Raw genomic sequence first — 15,663 nt, 5'->3', positions numbered from 1 at the left:
AACAGGTGAAGATCTGGCATGGTGAATGGAGGAGGCTGAGATGTGGGAAAACGGGTGTTTTACCCTGTGCTTGCAGTGGCAGAAGGACGTGGGTCTGTTGTAATAGAAAGCAGAACTGGATAGACTGACAGAAATGACTGACTTTTTCTGATTGAAGTCCAACAACGTTGCCTGCAGGGGGAAAATACTCTTGGCAAAGACATTCCTAGTGATGAAAGCTTTACTGTAGCAGTTAAGCTTAGTTGTCTTCAGATAAAATCCTTATGTATTATTTAATCTCCAGTCAGGTGCTTTTTTTTTTGCCTGGTTAAAAAGGTAACATGTAAGACATAGAGATCATATCAGTGAATGAAATTTAGATGTTTTATTCAGAAAAAAACCCCATTTTGGTTTCTCTTAGAGAAGTTTAATGGTTTAATTGCATGAGATTTCAGTTCTTTGTTGATACTGAAATTTGACTGCAGCCTTTACAGACTGCTTTGTTTACCACTGCTGATAAGGTTTGGAGGAAAATGTGGTGAAGGATTGTTTAACAAAAAATAGGGAGTTTCTGTCAAAAATCAAAATCTTTAGTGTAGAATTAAAATTAAGGATGCCCAGCCATATCTTATGGTCCTGATCTCTCAAAGGCCATAAATTAAGCAACTATATAACTAGGGCTTTGCTCACACAGTCATGTTAACTTGTCACTGTTTTATTTCAATATCTATGCAAACAAACAAAGCTTTAAGTGGTCAAGTGATGTCTAAACAGCTGTCTCTTGAAATCACTAGGGCACAGCTAATCAAGTTTTAATTCAGGAGAACAGGAGAGCTAGATTTGTTTTAACTTGTATAGCAAACCCTGCAGTGTGTCTGCTCTTAATGGAGCAAAGCTGGTGCTGGAGGATGAGGAGAAGCAGGGTGCTGCACACAGACCAGTCCCTCTTGGGCGCAGCTGCTTCTGCTGTCGGTGTTGCAGCTCCTATCAGCTCTGTTCTGAAGCCAGCATCAGTTAGAAGAAAGTTGTTTAGATCACATTAGGAAATTGTGGAACATTGGGGTGGTAAATGGCAATAAATGTGGCTTTAAACAACTCTCATTGCTTGTCAGGTTAACAAGAAGTTTGGAGTCAGATGGTACAGGCAGGTGTGTTGTTTCAAGGGAAGAAAAGAATAAACTGAGGAGATGGTGGAAGGAGTAAATGTGGTGGATTGCAGTGGAGTCTGACAGGGATTTGTTGCCAAACACTGTATCAAGGAAAAGAACTCCTGAAGAAAATCTATAGGGAAATGGTTATGGTGTGTGGATGGTAGGAGCAGGGAGACTGGTGGGATGTATGATAAACTTGTAGCTTATTGTGAAGGATGCTGAACTGCATCTTCTCAGGGATGGGAATAAAAGCTCACTGGGTGATAAAAGTAAATAACCTGCCTATGAAGGAGATGTGTCTGGATTTCTGCTTTGGCACTGCTCTCGGGCAGTCCCTGCTTGTCTTCTGACTATGGTGGAAGGGCTCTGTCTTCCACTGCAATTGTCTAAGCCTTGTATTCAGTGTTATGGATCACTGACTTCATTAATTGAGAAGATTTTTGTTACCACATTAAATATGGAAACACACAATATTTTTGTGTCCATCCATCTGAATTGGCTATTGCATTTTTAACTTGAAACTTGTTCCCTTTTGGCTACATTCCTTGCTCCATGCCTTGTCAGAGGAGAGAAGAGAGGACAGTCTTGCTGTGTGCCCTTTTTCACATTGTTTAATGCATTATTACCTCTTCTATTTATCTGTGGTGTAAGCTGGCTTTATTTTCAGTTTACCTTCATGTTAATGTCTTCCCCTACATCTAATGCTTATTTCTTTTTCTGCTTTATTTCTGCTGCCTTTTTCATGTATCTGATGGGGGATATTGTATTTGGGTGAGACACTGTCTTTGATCCTAAATTCCTGTTGTGACATCAGTTCTTTTGACATGGTTTTCTCTCATTGTATTTATGCATCCCAATATTTCATTTGCCTATTTGACTGCCTCTGCATACTGAGCAGATGTTTTCAGAGAGCTGTCTACTGCAACCCCGAGGTCTTTTTCCTGTTTGGTTACAATTAATTTACAATCCCACAGTGTGTGCAAGTAGCTGACAGTATTACTACTACTATCTGCTACCCTGCTTCTGTAACAAAGGGATTTCATTGGCCACCCTTCAGCCTCTGACTTCTCACAGATCTGAGCCACTCAAGGTGGATGGGTTTGGTTTTAATGTCATCATTTCGTTACCTCTGCTGTGAATGAATGTCACCTACAAGATAAGTGACTGAAACCTACTCGTGTTGTTAAATCTGTCATTGCTTTAGATGCCCCTTCCAAAATAGGGAAAACCAAATAGGATTCAAGATAGTAAATTATCATTAGACCAAAAGTAAAACTCCATCATATCTTAGAGCAGTCTCCCAATGGTCTCTTCCTATGCAGTGTTTACCAATGTCTGGGTTTTGTTACTTCTTAGCCATTGAGCACACACCTTCCAACATCAGCTTCCAGTTCCTTGGCTGCTGCTCTTACACAATTACAGATCTTTCTAAATTATCCTTTAGAGTATGGTCTTCTTTCATTTTATTTTATATTGTATTTATTACATTTTCTTGGTTTAGTGATGTCTCTGATGTGAGTTTCTCTTGTCTGTTCCCTCCTGCCCTCAAATGCCAGTGTATCTGCTGCTGCTGATACCTGCAGATGACACCATTGAGTACCCCGTTGTCCCTGTAGCCACACTTCCAAATTTAAGCTTTGATAATACCTCTTACTGATATCCAGGGTGTCTTTTGCAACATCAGTTTGTCATTATTGGAAATTACAGCAAACAGAAATGCACTCCATGGTTTTGCTAAAAGCTTCTTTGATTGGAAGAAGGCTGCTGTTTGCCTTTTCTGTTATGTTCATAGCATATTGCACTACTAAAATATTTCATAAAATACTGTTGCTATGGTGATCTACCTTCCTCTTTCCCTAAAAGGACTCATCAGGTCCTGGGAGACCAAGTCTACTTTCTTTGCCTATGAGAAGATTAGTCTCATCCCTTATTTTACCCTTATTTCTCTCGTGTTTTCCTGAGGACACCAAGTTGGGTTTGATTACTGATAATTTTTTTTTTGTCTCTCAGTTTAACATTCTGAAATATTAAATCTTAGTACTTTAAAACTCACCTGAGGATATGCCTGTACATAAGGGTGCAGGACTGAAACTTGTTTTTTACATTTCAAGTGGCAAACTGAAATTAAAGCGTAGATTATCTAAAATGATAATTAGTGTTGGTTCAAACTGTTTATTGATTCTTTGTGACTGCACTGCTAACAGAGAGAGAATATGTGGAGGGGACAGGTAATTGCCAGTTTACATATCCTAACCCAGGTGGCTATTACTCTTCTTTGCTGCCTGTCTCTGCTGATTTCATTTGGTTGGAACCAAGACTGTATCTGAAGAAGACTGCATGCTGACCTGGGAGGTGTTGGCAGTTCAGGAGCTGAGGTAATCTTGAATATCTGATTTCAGTGCCCAGTGAAGCAAACTCTTTTCTTTTCCTCTTCCAGTTCTAATTTAAGACTTTTCCAGTTAAACCTGCTAAAAATCTACATTAAAGCAGTGTTAAAATTCAAGCAGAAGGCTTGTTCTGACCTGATATATCCCAAGAAAATAAGACTTAAGGTTGAAATCACAGACCTGGGCCCCTCTACCATCCAGTTGTCAAAAGAGTCCGAGTACTGTGTATTTATATGTGGGAATGATACCATCTGGATCTGGTGAGATGGCATCTCAGTCTTAACTCTTTTCTTGTTTTTGTTTACTAAAGCAAGATAGTTGTTTCAGTTCAGCAGTCTTGTTTGGTTTTCTTTTTACCCAGGTTTACTCTAGAACATGTAATTGATATGCTTGACAATCCATTGAGGTTTTTGAGGTGTTTTTTCTTTGGTTTGTTTATTATCTCTCTAATATCTGTGGTCTCCATTGTGCTCACCTGTCTGGTAAGGAGCCATTCATCATTCCATCATGGCCCTGGCTGAACACTGGCATCATTCACTGGGAGTTCTCTTTGTGTCTCAAGAGCCTGCTCTGTGAGTTACAGAATACAGGATTTCTGACTTCAGTGTTGTCTTTGAGACAATTACTGTATCTTGGTGTATTGTACACTATTGTATTAGCCAAGGAATTAATTGTGCTGCTTACTTGTCAAGTACGGTGAATTAGCAAAAGGTGATAACAGTAAGTTAACTCTAGGAAAATAGAGTTGTTTCCTGAAGGTATGACTGCAGCTCTCTACTGGTGAGCTGCCAGGGTCTTCAATAACCATCAGGGAACCTCCTCATGGAAAGAAAATAAGTGTGTGTAGGCTATAGAGTGAGGTATTGAATTAATTACATTTTAGTGAATGGATGTCCCCAAGTTACCACTTTTCTCTGAATTCTTAGTGACTGAAGCCCCACTGGAGGTGTTCCAATAGCCTCATTTGGGGTTTTGACAGCACAGGCACAAGCAGTTCCTGCCCCTGGCTGTTTATTCCTGTTTGCATGGATGGATGTGAAATGAGGCTGAGGAACAAATCTGGTCAGAAAATGAACCATTTTTGCTGGGTTGTTAATTGTCTGGATCAGCTTCTTGCTCAAGTGAGTTTGAGTTGGGGTTGTACAAGTGGCTATGTTAGAACAGTGCAGGCTGCTGCTGAAAGCAATTCATGAAATGCAGATGGAAACTTTATTCCTTCAAGTCCTTGGGTGCTCTTCACACCTTGCCAAATGAGGATGGAGTTATCCAAAGCAGCATGGACAAAGATGGATGTATAATGCAGTTAGATTACAAGTTGTATCCAAATTAGTCAAAGCTGCTTAAGCTGCTGCAGAGCTCTACTCTAGAATCCCAAACTTCAGTTCAGGGAGTGTAGATACAGGAAAACTCTTGGGCCATACCAAAATACTTCTCCAGAACACTGGAGCAATCTGTTGCAGTGATGCTTCCTGAGGAGTTTCGAGCAGTTTCAGGAAAGTAGGGTGGAAGTGGTGGTCAGAAACAGGCATTAGTGGTACAAGATGCCTCTAATTGGCATTCATTTGTATATTAGCACACTCAACTGGATAATGAAATAGCAGTGAGAACAGCTTTTGTAGCATCTTCAAGTCCTCAAAAAGAGTTGGATGAAATAAAGGGAACTCCTGCACCTCTGATGGTATCTATGCTGTTTATCCATTCATCTAGTCAGAATTACATTTTATCCCTACCCCTTCTTAAAATAATCTGTGTACATTGGTTGGTTTTGAGAGGGTAGCAAGCTGTATACAGTGAATTTTGTTAATGTTAAAATGTTTCTATTAAAGGAATAGGTATCAGATTGTTAGACATATTCTTTGTTTCTTCTCTGGGCTGCTATCCTGATGTCTGCTTTTTAAAGAATATAAATGTGAAGCATTTTCTTAGCCTTTCCAGGTGACAGAAGAAACACTGGCTTTTCACAAGTGAAAGTTAAACATTCTCTGCCTTCTGTGTGTCCCAAACCTGTGTTATAATTTACCTGTATACCTTTATTTTACCAGAGTTATCAAGGAAGGGGATGAATCAAGTGAAGTTCTTTTTATCCTGTCCTCAAATGCTGTGAATTCTCTTTTTTATTTTAACAAGTAGATTTCCATGTGTGTTTTAAAACAGGATTTGGGTTTGGGTTTTTTTGTATTAAAGTGCATTCAGAAAAGAGCTGCTGGAGGTGCCAGGAGAGACACAAATATGAACGTGACCCTAATAATATAAATGTTCCTCTGAGTGTACGAGTAGGATTTGTGGCCCAGCTCTCTAAAACATCATTGCCAAAACCAAGCTGTGAGATAACAGCAGTATTTGTGCTTTTCCTCAAGTGAACTGCTGAGAAGATGGAGGAAACTTGTGTCTGTATATTTGTTCCTAAAATAGAAAAAGCTCTGAAAAAAACCCCAAATCTCTGGAGAATTGGAACCATCATGGAAAAAAGTTACCAAAGAAAAAATGGGCCAGCAGTCCCAGAGAAGTACCCAGGGGGTTTTGCTGTGGCTGAGGTGCCTTGCCTTCTGGTACAGCAGCAGGGCTTGGGCATAGGGGCAGGAAGAGGAGTAAATACTTGCTGAAATAATTCATTGGCTTTTTTGTTTGTTTGTTTCTATGACCAAGCACAATTATTTCTATCTCTTACTGACTAGTTTGTAACCTAGTGACTTAAAAGAGGACTTGGGCAAGTAGCGAGGCTTTTTCTTTCGTGTGTAGTCCTGTCTTAGGAGCTTAATGCACCGCTGGTCTGTGCAAACTCCATTAAAGAGTGGCTGAGAAGGTGCTTGCAGAGCAAAGGAGTGACTTCAGCAGTGTTTGTCTGACACTTTGGGTTCTCACTGAGGAGGAAATCGCTCCTTATAGGGCTGACATAAAGCAGAAATGAATATCTTGGAGGTCTTCAAAACCCAGCTGGACACATCCCTGTGTGACCTGATCTAGGTGGGACCTGCTTTGGCAGGGAAATTGGACTAAATGACCTCTAAAGGTCTCTTCCAACCTCTACAACTCTACGATTGTATGAAAAGATTGTACATATTTATAAATTTGATGCACTTATTTGTTTTTATTCAGGCCTTTAAGAGATTTTGGGTGACTTATTTAACAAATATTGGCCAGAAAACCAGCTTCCTATGTCAACGTGTGCATTGGGCGAGTCAGCCGAAACGAAGGAATAAATAATACAGCAGAGTGCAGTTCAGTGAGACTGCAGCTCCAACTCCTTCTGATCTGGGCACCTCGATTTTGTTTGTAGTTGCTGTATTCTTTGGGTGATCTTCAACAGGTTTTGTTTCTCGTTTTATAAGCTTCTGTGTTTTATAAAGCATGGCCAGTGCTGACCTCAAAACGTCTGAGGGGTAAAAGTATATAGACTACCCTTAGAGGGTTCCAGGTAAAATCAAAACCATTCTTGCTCTGTGCTCCTCCCTCCTGTGTCCTCCTGTGCTGCTGAGCTTTATCCCTGCCTTACACACCAAGTAAGTGTTAGCTTTGCCAAGGCTGCCTGAGAAATTAAATGCCTACAGTTGTAAAACAGGCTGTTGGACTATTTTATTAGTATACTGTGTAAAGCTGACTGCTCTCGTGGTGCATGGTGGTGGCTATGGGTGACTTAACTGTATTATGGCAGATAAAAATATCTTGGGTTCTTTCATGGTTTTGTGGTAATTGCTGCATGTAAATAATTGCAGCAATTGTCATAAGGATGTTAAAGAGTCCTGAAGAGGAGCTGTCCTCAAGAGGATCATCTCATAAGCTCATAAGATGACTGACATATCAAACTTCCAGTTCTTTCTGGGTGCTGCTTTTATGCAACACCCAGTCATTTTTTTCTTTCCAGATTTTCAGCCATCCAGTGCTCTTTTCATAGAGGATAAACACTTTCTTCTTGCATACAATTGTTAGATCATAATAATGATAATTTGGACATGAGACGTCCATGTTTTGCTTCTACGTGTGTCTTTTATTACTGGCCATAAAAATTACATATGCTATAAAAGAATAAACTTAGAAAGCCAATGGGCAAATTGTGTGATATTAATGACTGATTCTGTCTTGGCTGGTGTGTTGAAGTCACTGGGGGCAGACTGAGCCGAAATGATAGCCTTTTTGACTACTTCAGTCTGTTTCCTGAAGTGTTATCTCTGGCAGGCACAGAGGAGGCAGGAAGGAAGGAGGTCTGTAAAAGGAGAAGTGTGTAGCAAGGAGAGATTCATGGGGGAAAAAAAGGAGGGGTGTTAGGGGGAAGTGTGTCACAGCGAAAACTGGACATCCTGGGGGATATACATGGGAGTGCTTTGGCTCTCTCTGCTGCTGTTTAACCAGCAGTGCTATGGGGTTGGGGTTCAGAAGTCTTTCTAAACCTTATAGCTGGAGAGGATGACCAACATATGCTGCCTTGTGCAGCTCTACTTAAAAATGAAGAGGTTTGGGTTTTTATTATAGTAAGCTCATAATGAAAGTCCATGTTAGAATCATGTAGAACATACTTCACACCCTCCCCTGTTTCATCAAGCTGAAGGGGGGTAAAAATGATCACAAATTGGTTTGTTGTGAGAGGAATTCTGACTCTGCATGACCAGATAATGCTTTGGGTTCTTTTCTCCACTCCCCGAGTGTGCTGTCTACATCTGTTTTCTTACTTTTTGTTGAGGACCTACTGCATCACTCTGTTTTTGGCCAGTTTTACTGTAGTGTAGCTTCCAGAGAATCAGTGTCCAAGTTACATTTTCTTGCAAAAAGAGAATAAACAGGTGTTTTAAATAGAAACCTACTTTTCTTTTTTTCTGCTAGTGTTATGACAGAAGCTGTGTAGCCACATTAGCACACTTGCCTGAAAGGATCTTAGTTGTTGTCTTGCACTTCCTTAATGAAATCGCTTTTTGACCCAAATGATATGGAAGGCTTTTCATATGTAAATATATACATGTCTCTCTACTAACACACCTTTTCCTTGAGTAGCACAAAGTAACTGTTCAGAAGTATAATTATATGTTAACTTCAGTTAGTTAAATCTAACTGTTCCCTGCAGTTTCTTCCTTACTCTAAGGGACAAATCAAAACTCAAGTCATCTAAGCTTGGTAATATGACAACTAATTGTAAATCTCATTAAGAAAGAGAGTGTTCATAATTATTACAACACTCACTTCCTACATTTCTGAAAAACTGAGCTTGAAGTACAGGTGGGGCTATGCTTACAGCCTCATTGTGTATGATATAAATGCTGGAGTGGCCTGTAGATCTGATGGCCACTGCAATGGCTTCAGTGTCAGTGGTGTTGGTCCTACAGCTTTGAGCCATAATTTAGGGGAGTAAGAGTAGGTCAGCTCTCAGTGCAGCATCATCCTGGATGGTCTGCAGAGCTGTGGGTATAAATTGATCCAGTTGCCCTCTCTGTTTGACTGTGTAATGGTCAAAATATAAACTCTTGAAAAGTATCTATCAATAGCTTTGAACCACAAAAGGGATACAGCTCTTCTGGAAGCCGTTACATTGATAGGTAGGAAACTATGAGTGTGCTGGTGTGTCTCTTCAGGCTTTCATAAACAAATTTGATGACTTGCTTTTGATGATGTTACTTTTAGGGAAATGAGAGGATCAGTATAATTTTTACCTTGTATATCATGTTTTTCCAGAGGATGTTCATAAACAAGAACATGACATTTCTTTTGAAGATTATAGTTTCTATCTGGCCACATGTCAGGGCAGATCAGGGCCGTAGGTGCCACTCATTCCTCACTTCACTGCCTAATCATTGTTCTGTAGTTGCTGAAACTTAATACACCATAAAGTCTTTTTGGAGATCAAGGAGAAAACAATGGGTTTTGATGCATTTGCAATCTGCCACGTCTCACACTATCCCTAAATTTCTTATAGTAGCCGGGAGGGCTTCCAGTGAACACAACCAGTGCTGATTCCTTTCGAAGGCTGGCACTTCATATTTGTTGAAATTCTTCCTGTAACTAAAACTAATTGTTTGTTCCTTGGCTTTAAGCCCACTGGCTTTATGTTTTTATTGTTTTAAATAAGTCTGTCGTCTTGTTCTTGACATATAAATACTAGTCAGAGGGGAGTTGCAAATGGAACAGGATTTCCTTTAAAACTGCTACTCTTAATCAGGGAAAAAAAAGTTGCTTCAATGAAGGTATGTATCTACAATAAGACCTGCAAGTTATTAGTTTAATTTCGTATCCCAGGGGCACTGTGAACAGTGGTCACCTGTGTTAGTAAAGTTCTGATTCAGGATTTTTTATTACCATGAGTAATCTTGTTAACTCAAAATCACTTGATGCATGTGTGAGCACTGGGGAATGCTGACTGCAAGTATGTATGTGTCAGAATGATACTCCAAATGGATTGCAGAGCTTGAAGGCTCAGCAAAGAAAAACTCTTGCAGTTCTTCCTAAAAGATATAGATAGTGAATGGCTGTGATTGCATCCAAACAATGTGCAAGCGTTAATAAAAATGATCATAGAATCGTGGGGGCTGGAGGGGACCTTTAGAGATCATCTACTCCAACCCCTCTGCAGAAGCAGGTTCACCTAGATGATGTGTGTCATTGACTTGGATGTTCTGGAAAATTACTTCTTTGAAAAGCAGAGGAAAAACAGATTGTGTTCGAGGAACTAGTGTATGAGTCTCAGCTGCTAATGATAGGACTTAGGCACCTTTTGTGCCTATATTCTGGTTACATTATCCAGCTTTCCTAGCTGGCTGTGTCCTAATTCCTGAACATGGTCCCTCTGCCACGTGCCCTCCAGGGGCATTATCCTGATACTTACAGAGCATTTTCAAATGCTAAACAAATCTTTTCCTTTGGGACTGGTTACCATCCATTTCTGTTATGTACAAGTTGGCTTCTTAGAAATTTACAGAAAGGACATGAGAGGACTTGCAGCTTCTAGAGCAAAGTGCAATCTTTAATGAGTATCTTGGGATGGATGATTAATTTAAGCAAACAAAGGCTGTAGTACACTCTCAGCAAACTTGTAAGTAGCTTGAATTTATATACCAGGTATGTATATACAACTGGTTTCAGCCTTAAAAAAAAACCCCAAAGTTCTAACATACTAGTTAAAAACATGTATCTTGCTGTTACATAATGTTGGATGGAAAAGTAATGCTTAACAAACAAAGAAATGACATTGAAAAGCTTAAAATATGAGGTTCAAGAGTCTTTCTTAAAAGACAGAGTACCTGCTTCTGTGAAGTAACAGACTATTTATCCTATATTGTGGTCTGCATGTCAGGGAATTAGCTGCCAGAGCACTGGCTGAACTGTTTGTGTATGACCTTGCTAGCTAGCCATATGTAGCAACTAAAGGGAGAGAAAAAGCTCCTACTTCTAAAAAAAACAAAGAAAACAAATCCCAAAACCCAAAGTCAATCAAACAAAACAATGTAAGTTTGTGTATGAAGACTCTGGTGGAACTTGAGCATGTGCTTACTTTGAGCTCAAAAGGTTTCTTAGTGAGGATGGTTTTTATCAGCTGCATTTATCTGAAAATCTCCTTAATGGTGACTTCTAGATTTTTGGAGATTATGTAGAGGCTGGAATGAAGGGGAATTTATGTGTTTGTCATTCTTGAAAAAAAGAATTCTGGTGTAAAATCATTCCCCCAGATTCTATGCATCTAAAAATGAATGTATGAGCTAAGTCATGTTGCTCCTCCTACGAGTGGAATCTGCTGCTGTTCCACCCTGTTTCCTGTAGTTTGTTTTTCTGCTTAAAGTGGAAAACTTTGTCCTTGCTTTGGGAAGTACTGTGGTGTAGTTAGGAACTAAAATTAATTGTATATATTTCTGTACACATTTGAAAGGGGCCTATAATGTCGTGAGATGCAATTCAAGCTGTGTTTTATATGCCACATACTTTTACTTTATGGGAGTGAAGTCAAGATGTAGGTAGGGTGTGGAAACCATGCTGCATGCATTGAACGTGCTGCGAGCTAAAGATGCTGGGCAGGTTGCTGGTTGTTTAGTGAACTTGACAAAGAGGTAAATATCTTAACTCTTCTGACACCACAGTCTGTGAGGACAACTTGTTAGCAGTTTCAGAGTTTAAGTGCATAAATGTCTTCTTACACACAGGTGTCATTTTCCATCCATGCAATCATTGGAAATATAGGGAGTTTAGCTCCTAAAGGCACTTCCAGTTAAGTTTTGTTACTTCCTTTATATTCAGGTCAAGGTATTTTCTGTTGTTCTTAATATAGCACCTGGAGATCATAACTGGTAGCAAGGTAATCTTTGTGCAAACATAAGTAGGAACTGCAGTGCTGCATGCTTTTAACATGTGAGGGTTGCTTATGACTGAGGAAACTGCTTTTCTGTAAACTGTTGGGAAAAAACCTCCGTCTGTGTGCTGTAATAGTGAGACTACTTACAGCATTCATTATCCAGGGTCCAGTCTATGAGAAATCTGCAGGAGCTGACACTAGTTTATCATTCCTTGGTCATAGGCAGTAGCATGCTGCTGTCTTCTGGCCTGACTATTCCCACACTCTCTACCATCATCTTGTGAACTTCACACTGAGTCCTGCTGTTGTCCTGCCCCAGCCACTGAAAGCACCACCTTATTGTGCCATTTAGCCTAAGTGAGGAGTAGAGAGTCCTTGAAATGCTGTGATAAGACAGCAATGGACCAAAACTACAGCAATAATTACCCACCCCATCAAGAGGGGTTTGCTTTGGCTGGGTTGCATTCCTGGTGTTTGAAGGATGGGAGAGGAGGGGAGTACTACAGCAGACTGCTGTAGAACTGCTTCATTGGCTTAAGAACATCATCATCATCTTGCACTTGTTTTCAGTGCACTTGTCAGCATTTCACTCTTGTTTTGGGCACTTCAGGGCTGGGCAGGCTACAGGTTGCCTGGTGGATGAATTTTTGAGTAACTTCTGATTTTACTTTCCTCTACCTGTAAGGTTATTGGGAAACAGAGACGTTGTCATACAGATGTATCCAACGCAGCACTACCTTCCCAATTGTAGCTGGAATAGTCATAGGCCTTAAACTCTTTTCTGTCTGGTTTTCATAATATGTTCTGTAATCTTCAGTAGAGAGTGTGAGGTTTTTTTCCTCAGAGATCTTTTAAATATTTTTCTTAGTATCATTTCTGATGCTCAATTTACTCAAGAATTCACTCTGGTTTTTAATGCCTTACTGTATCTCAGCAATGGGTCACAAGCAGCCTTTCCTCCAAGGCAGGGATTTTTCACTAATAACTGTTGATTGAGAACTTTAATTTCTAAGTATGCAGCTTGAGGCATCTCCAAATGGCCTTGTCTGACCGAAATGCTGATCTCTCAGACTTAGAAAGTCTTGAGTCACTTGTCACTTCTGTAACAGTGTGATTGATAGTATTTTCATTTGAGGCCTTCAGAACATGCACAGTCTCCAATGCTGCTTTAGATGTGCTTTTTGAAAGATAGAGAGTAGAAATCAGGCTTCTAGTAGAAATTAGTTTCTTGATGTGTGAATTCAGTAGTTTGGTAAGTAAGTACCCACTTAAATCAACTGTACCTTGAACTTGAGCTTTTCACTAATAGCATTTGACTCCCATAATGCTCTACCATTGCTTAAACCATCTTGACTTCAGTCTTCATGTGTCTAGAAGAGAGTTGTAGTGTTAAGAATTTGTGACCTTGCTAGCTTACCTCAAAGTAGAGTGATTGACATCTTCTGTCCCTTACTCTCTATCATGCCTGGATTGCTCATCTGGTGCTGCAGCATGATCAGCGAAGGATTCTCAAGTTTTGTACCAAGAGACGGATGGGATGGGATGGGATGGGATGGGATGGGATGGGATGGGATGGGATGGGATGGGATGGGATGGGATGGAGCAGCTGCTGAACGCACTCAGATCAACAGGACTCAGCTTACTCTTGAGACAATTTCCTTATAATCGTTACCAGTAAATAATAGTCTGGTTGAGAAAACTTACTTGTATCTCACTGTGTCTGTCTATCCCAGTTGCAGAATGACATTATTTCCTAGGGTTTAACTTGGACAATTGGCATCTAGTTTCCCATTTAAAAATACTAATTTAGCTTTGGGTATTAGAGCTGCACAGTCTTTGTTTATGGCAGAGAAGTTCATTTGACTAGAGATGGATAAATTGTTTTCTTCTCAGATTGTTTTTATTGTTCTAAAGCCAAATGGATTTTTCACTTGGCTGAAGAATGCCAGACCTGAAATACTGCATTCTTTGCCCCTGTCTGCAGGCATGTGGTAAATATAGCACCTTTGGGTGAGGCCAATCAGCTGAGAATGAATAATCATTTTGTTCATCTGGCTTTTGTCATTTGTTTATACTTGAGATATTTTAAATTAAACATTGCAGAAGCTTTTTCTGGAGCTCTTGGAACAGCTTTTTCACAGCACCATAGCGTTGCCCTGTGGTGAGAACAGTAGACAAAAATACCATTTTTAGGTAATGTTATCTGCCAGCAGGAAGACTTAGACATTTTTTTCCTAAGAAATGAGAAGATGAGTTAGCTTGCTTGTCATTAATTCAGGTGTATATTAATTCAGATTGTATAACTGCAATATAACCACCTCAGTATGTTTTACTGGGAAGTGTTTCTGCTATGGGTGTACCTACATAATATTTTCTGCAAGGGCAACCTAGTTCCAAGGCCTTGGTGTGTTTGGCTCTGCTGAGAGGACTGTTGTGGCTAATGATGGGAATAGGGGACTGAAAGGAGTTGCATCCTTAACTGTGAGCAATCTAGACCTGGTTTCAGCTGATAGGTCTAACTGGTTGCCCTCCTTTTTCAGCTTTTCATTGCTCATTCTCTCCTCGGTGGAATCCAACAATGCTTGACTTATTACTGCCTAGGACTCTCTTTGAAGTCTGGTATGTCATCAGGTGTAACATACTGAGCTAAATAATAGACTTAGCTTTGTAAGCTTTGTCCTTTTCATAGGCAATCTGAAAATTGTGGTCTGTAACCAAGATTTCATGCTTGTCCTACACCCCAGCAAGCTTAGGAGCCTTTATATAAGTCAAAGAACTTGGCATTTAACCTCTCTTCCTGGTTTCCTACATTACAGTAATGTATAACCAGCCCAAGGGCTATAGCACACAGGAAGCCTCTATCTTCACCCAAAGAAATGCTATTGCCATCACAGCCTGTACTCTTTTTAACTGCACTTTCAAATGGTTCCTTGGTAGTCCATGGTCTTTTCTAGGTGTAGTATTTTTGTATGTTAAAGTATAAAACTTAAAATACTTTTTCTAAATACCGATATTTGTTTTCCTTTGCAGAATAGAGAAGTGCATAGAGTCTGGGAGGACGAGAGCACAGGACAATGCTGCTGAAAGGAATCTGAGCCACAGAGCATGTGTTGTGCCACAGATACCCAGGTACGCCCCAGCAGAGCTTTTAGGGCTCCTCTAATGAACCACAGCTTGTTGTGCTTGTTGCTCTATTACTTATCATCCTGAGCCAAGGAGACTGTCTCAGCCCCATACTAAAATTATGCTCTGCTTTCATCGTTCCATCTGGATGGCACTTGCAGTCTGAAACCTTCTAAAGCCTTTCATGTGTGTTTTAGTTTTAATTTTATCCAATTGCTAAGTTTCACCTGGTCTCACTTTAAACGTTGCACTGGTTTATATCATAAGGTAGGCTGAATACTTTAGTGTACATTTGCAGAAGTCTTTTTCTTTTATACACAGAGAAGATGTGGCCTCCATAAATGAGGTGCTGAGCTATATATCTGGAAGCAGTTTTGAGACTTGCTCCAGACTGTTAGAAACTGCTTCAGTTGACTCACCTGCAAATAATCTGCTTTCCAAAGTCAAAAGCAGATGGGTAGGGCATCCATCATTGCCTCGAACAGCAGTGTCTAAAGAACCAAGGTGATTTTTGTCAGGATGCTTTGATAGGAAATGTGAAACTTTCTGATGTTTGGTTGGGTGTTTTTTCCATAAATAAATTTTGAGGGATGAACATTTAAAGTCTTTATTTAAGTACAGCTCAGTTCTGTGCTATCTAATTATATGCTTATGCTAAAGAAAAGTGTTAAGGAGGTAAAGATCTGCCTTACATGGTGGATTCTAGGATCTTTCAAATGCAGTTCTGAGATCTGGGAGCCATCACAGTCCAACAGCACTG

The 15,663-nt window shown here is 40.0% G+C and overlaps 1 protein-coding gene across 3 annotated transcripts in view; it reads left to right on the top strand.

Moving 5' to 3' along the window:
• Positions 1-15,663, top strand: part of TAOK3 (TAO kinase 3) — an 87,163-nt gene that overhangs the window by 21,686 nt on the left and 49,814 nt on the right. For 2 of the 3 annotated variants that reach the window (XM_062010212.1, XM_062010210.1), the window contains exons 2-3: positions 14,321-14,399; positions 14,811-14,909. The gene's annotated coding sequence lies outside the window, so the exon portion shown is untranslated. The remainder of the gene's footprint in view (positions 1-14,320; positions 14,400-14,810; positions 14,910-15,663) is intronic. The other variant, XM_062010211.1, reaches the window with a different exon arrangement.

The sequence above is a fragment of the Colius striatus genome, chromosome 17, assembly GCF_028858725.1.
Source record: "Colius striatus isolate bColStr4 chromosome 17, bColStr4.1.hap1, whole genome shotgun sequence".
In the NCBI taxonomy this organism is placed as follows: domain Eukaryota; kingdom Metazoa; phylum Chordata; class Aves; order Coliiformes; family Coliidae; genus Colius; species Colius striatus.
The sequence above is the reverse complement of the archived record's forward strand: the minus strand, read 5'-3'. Positions and strand labels throughout refer to the sequence as shown.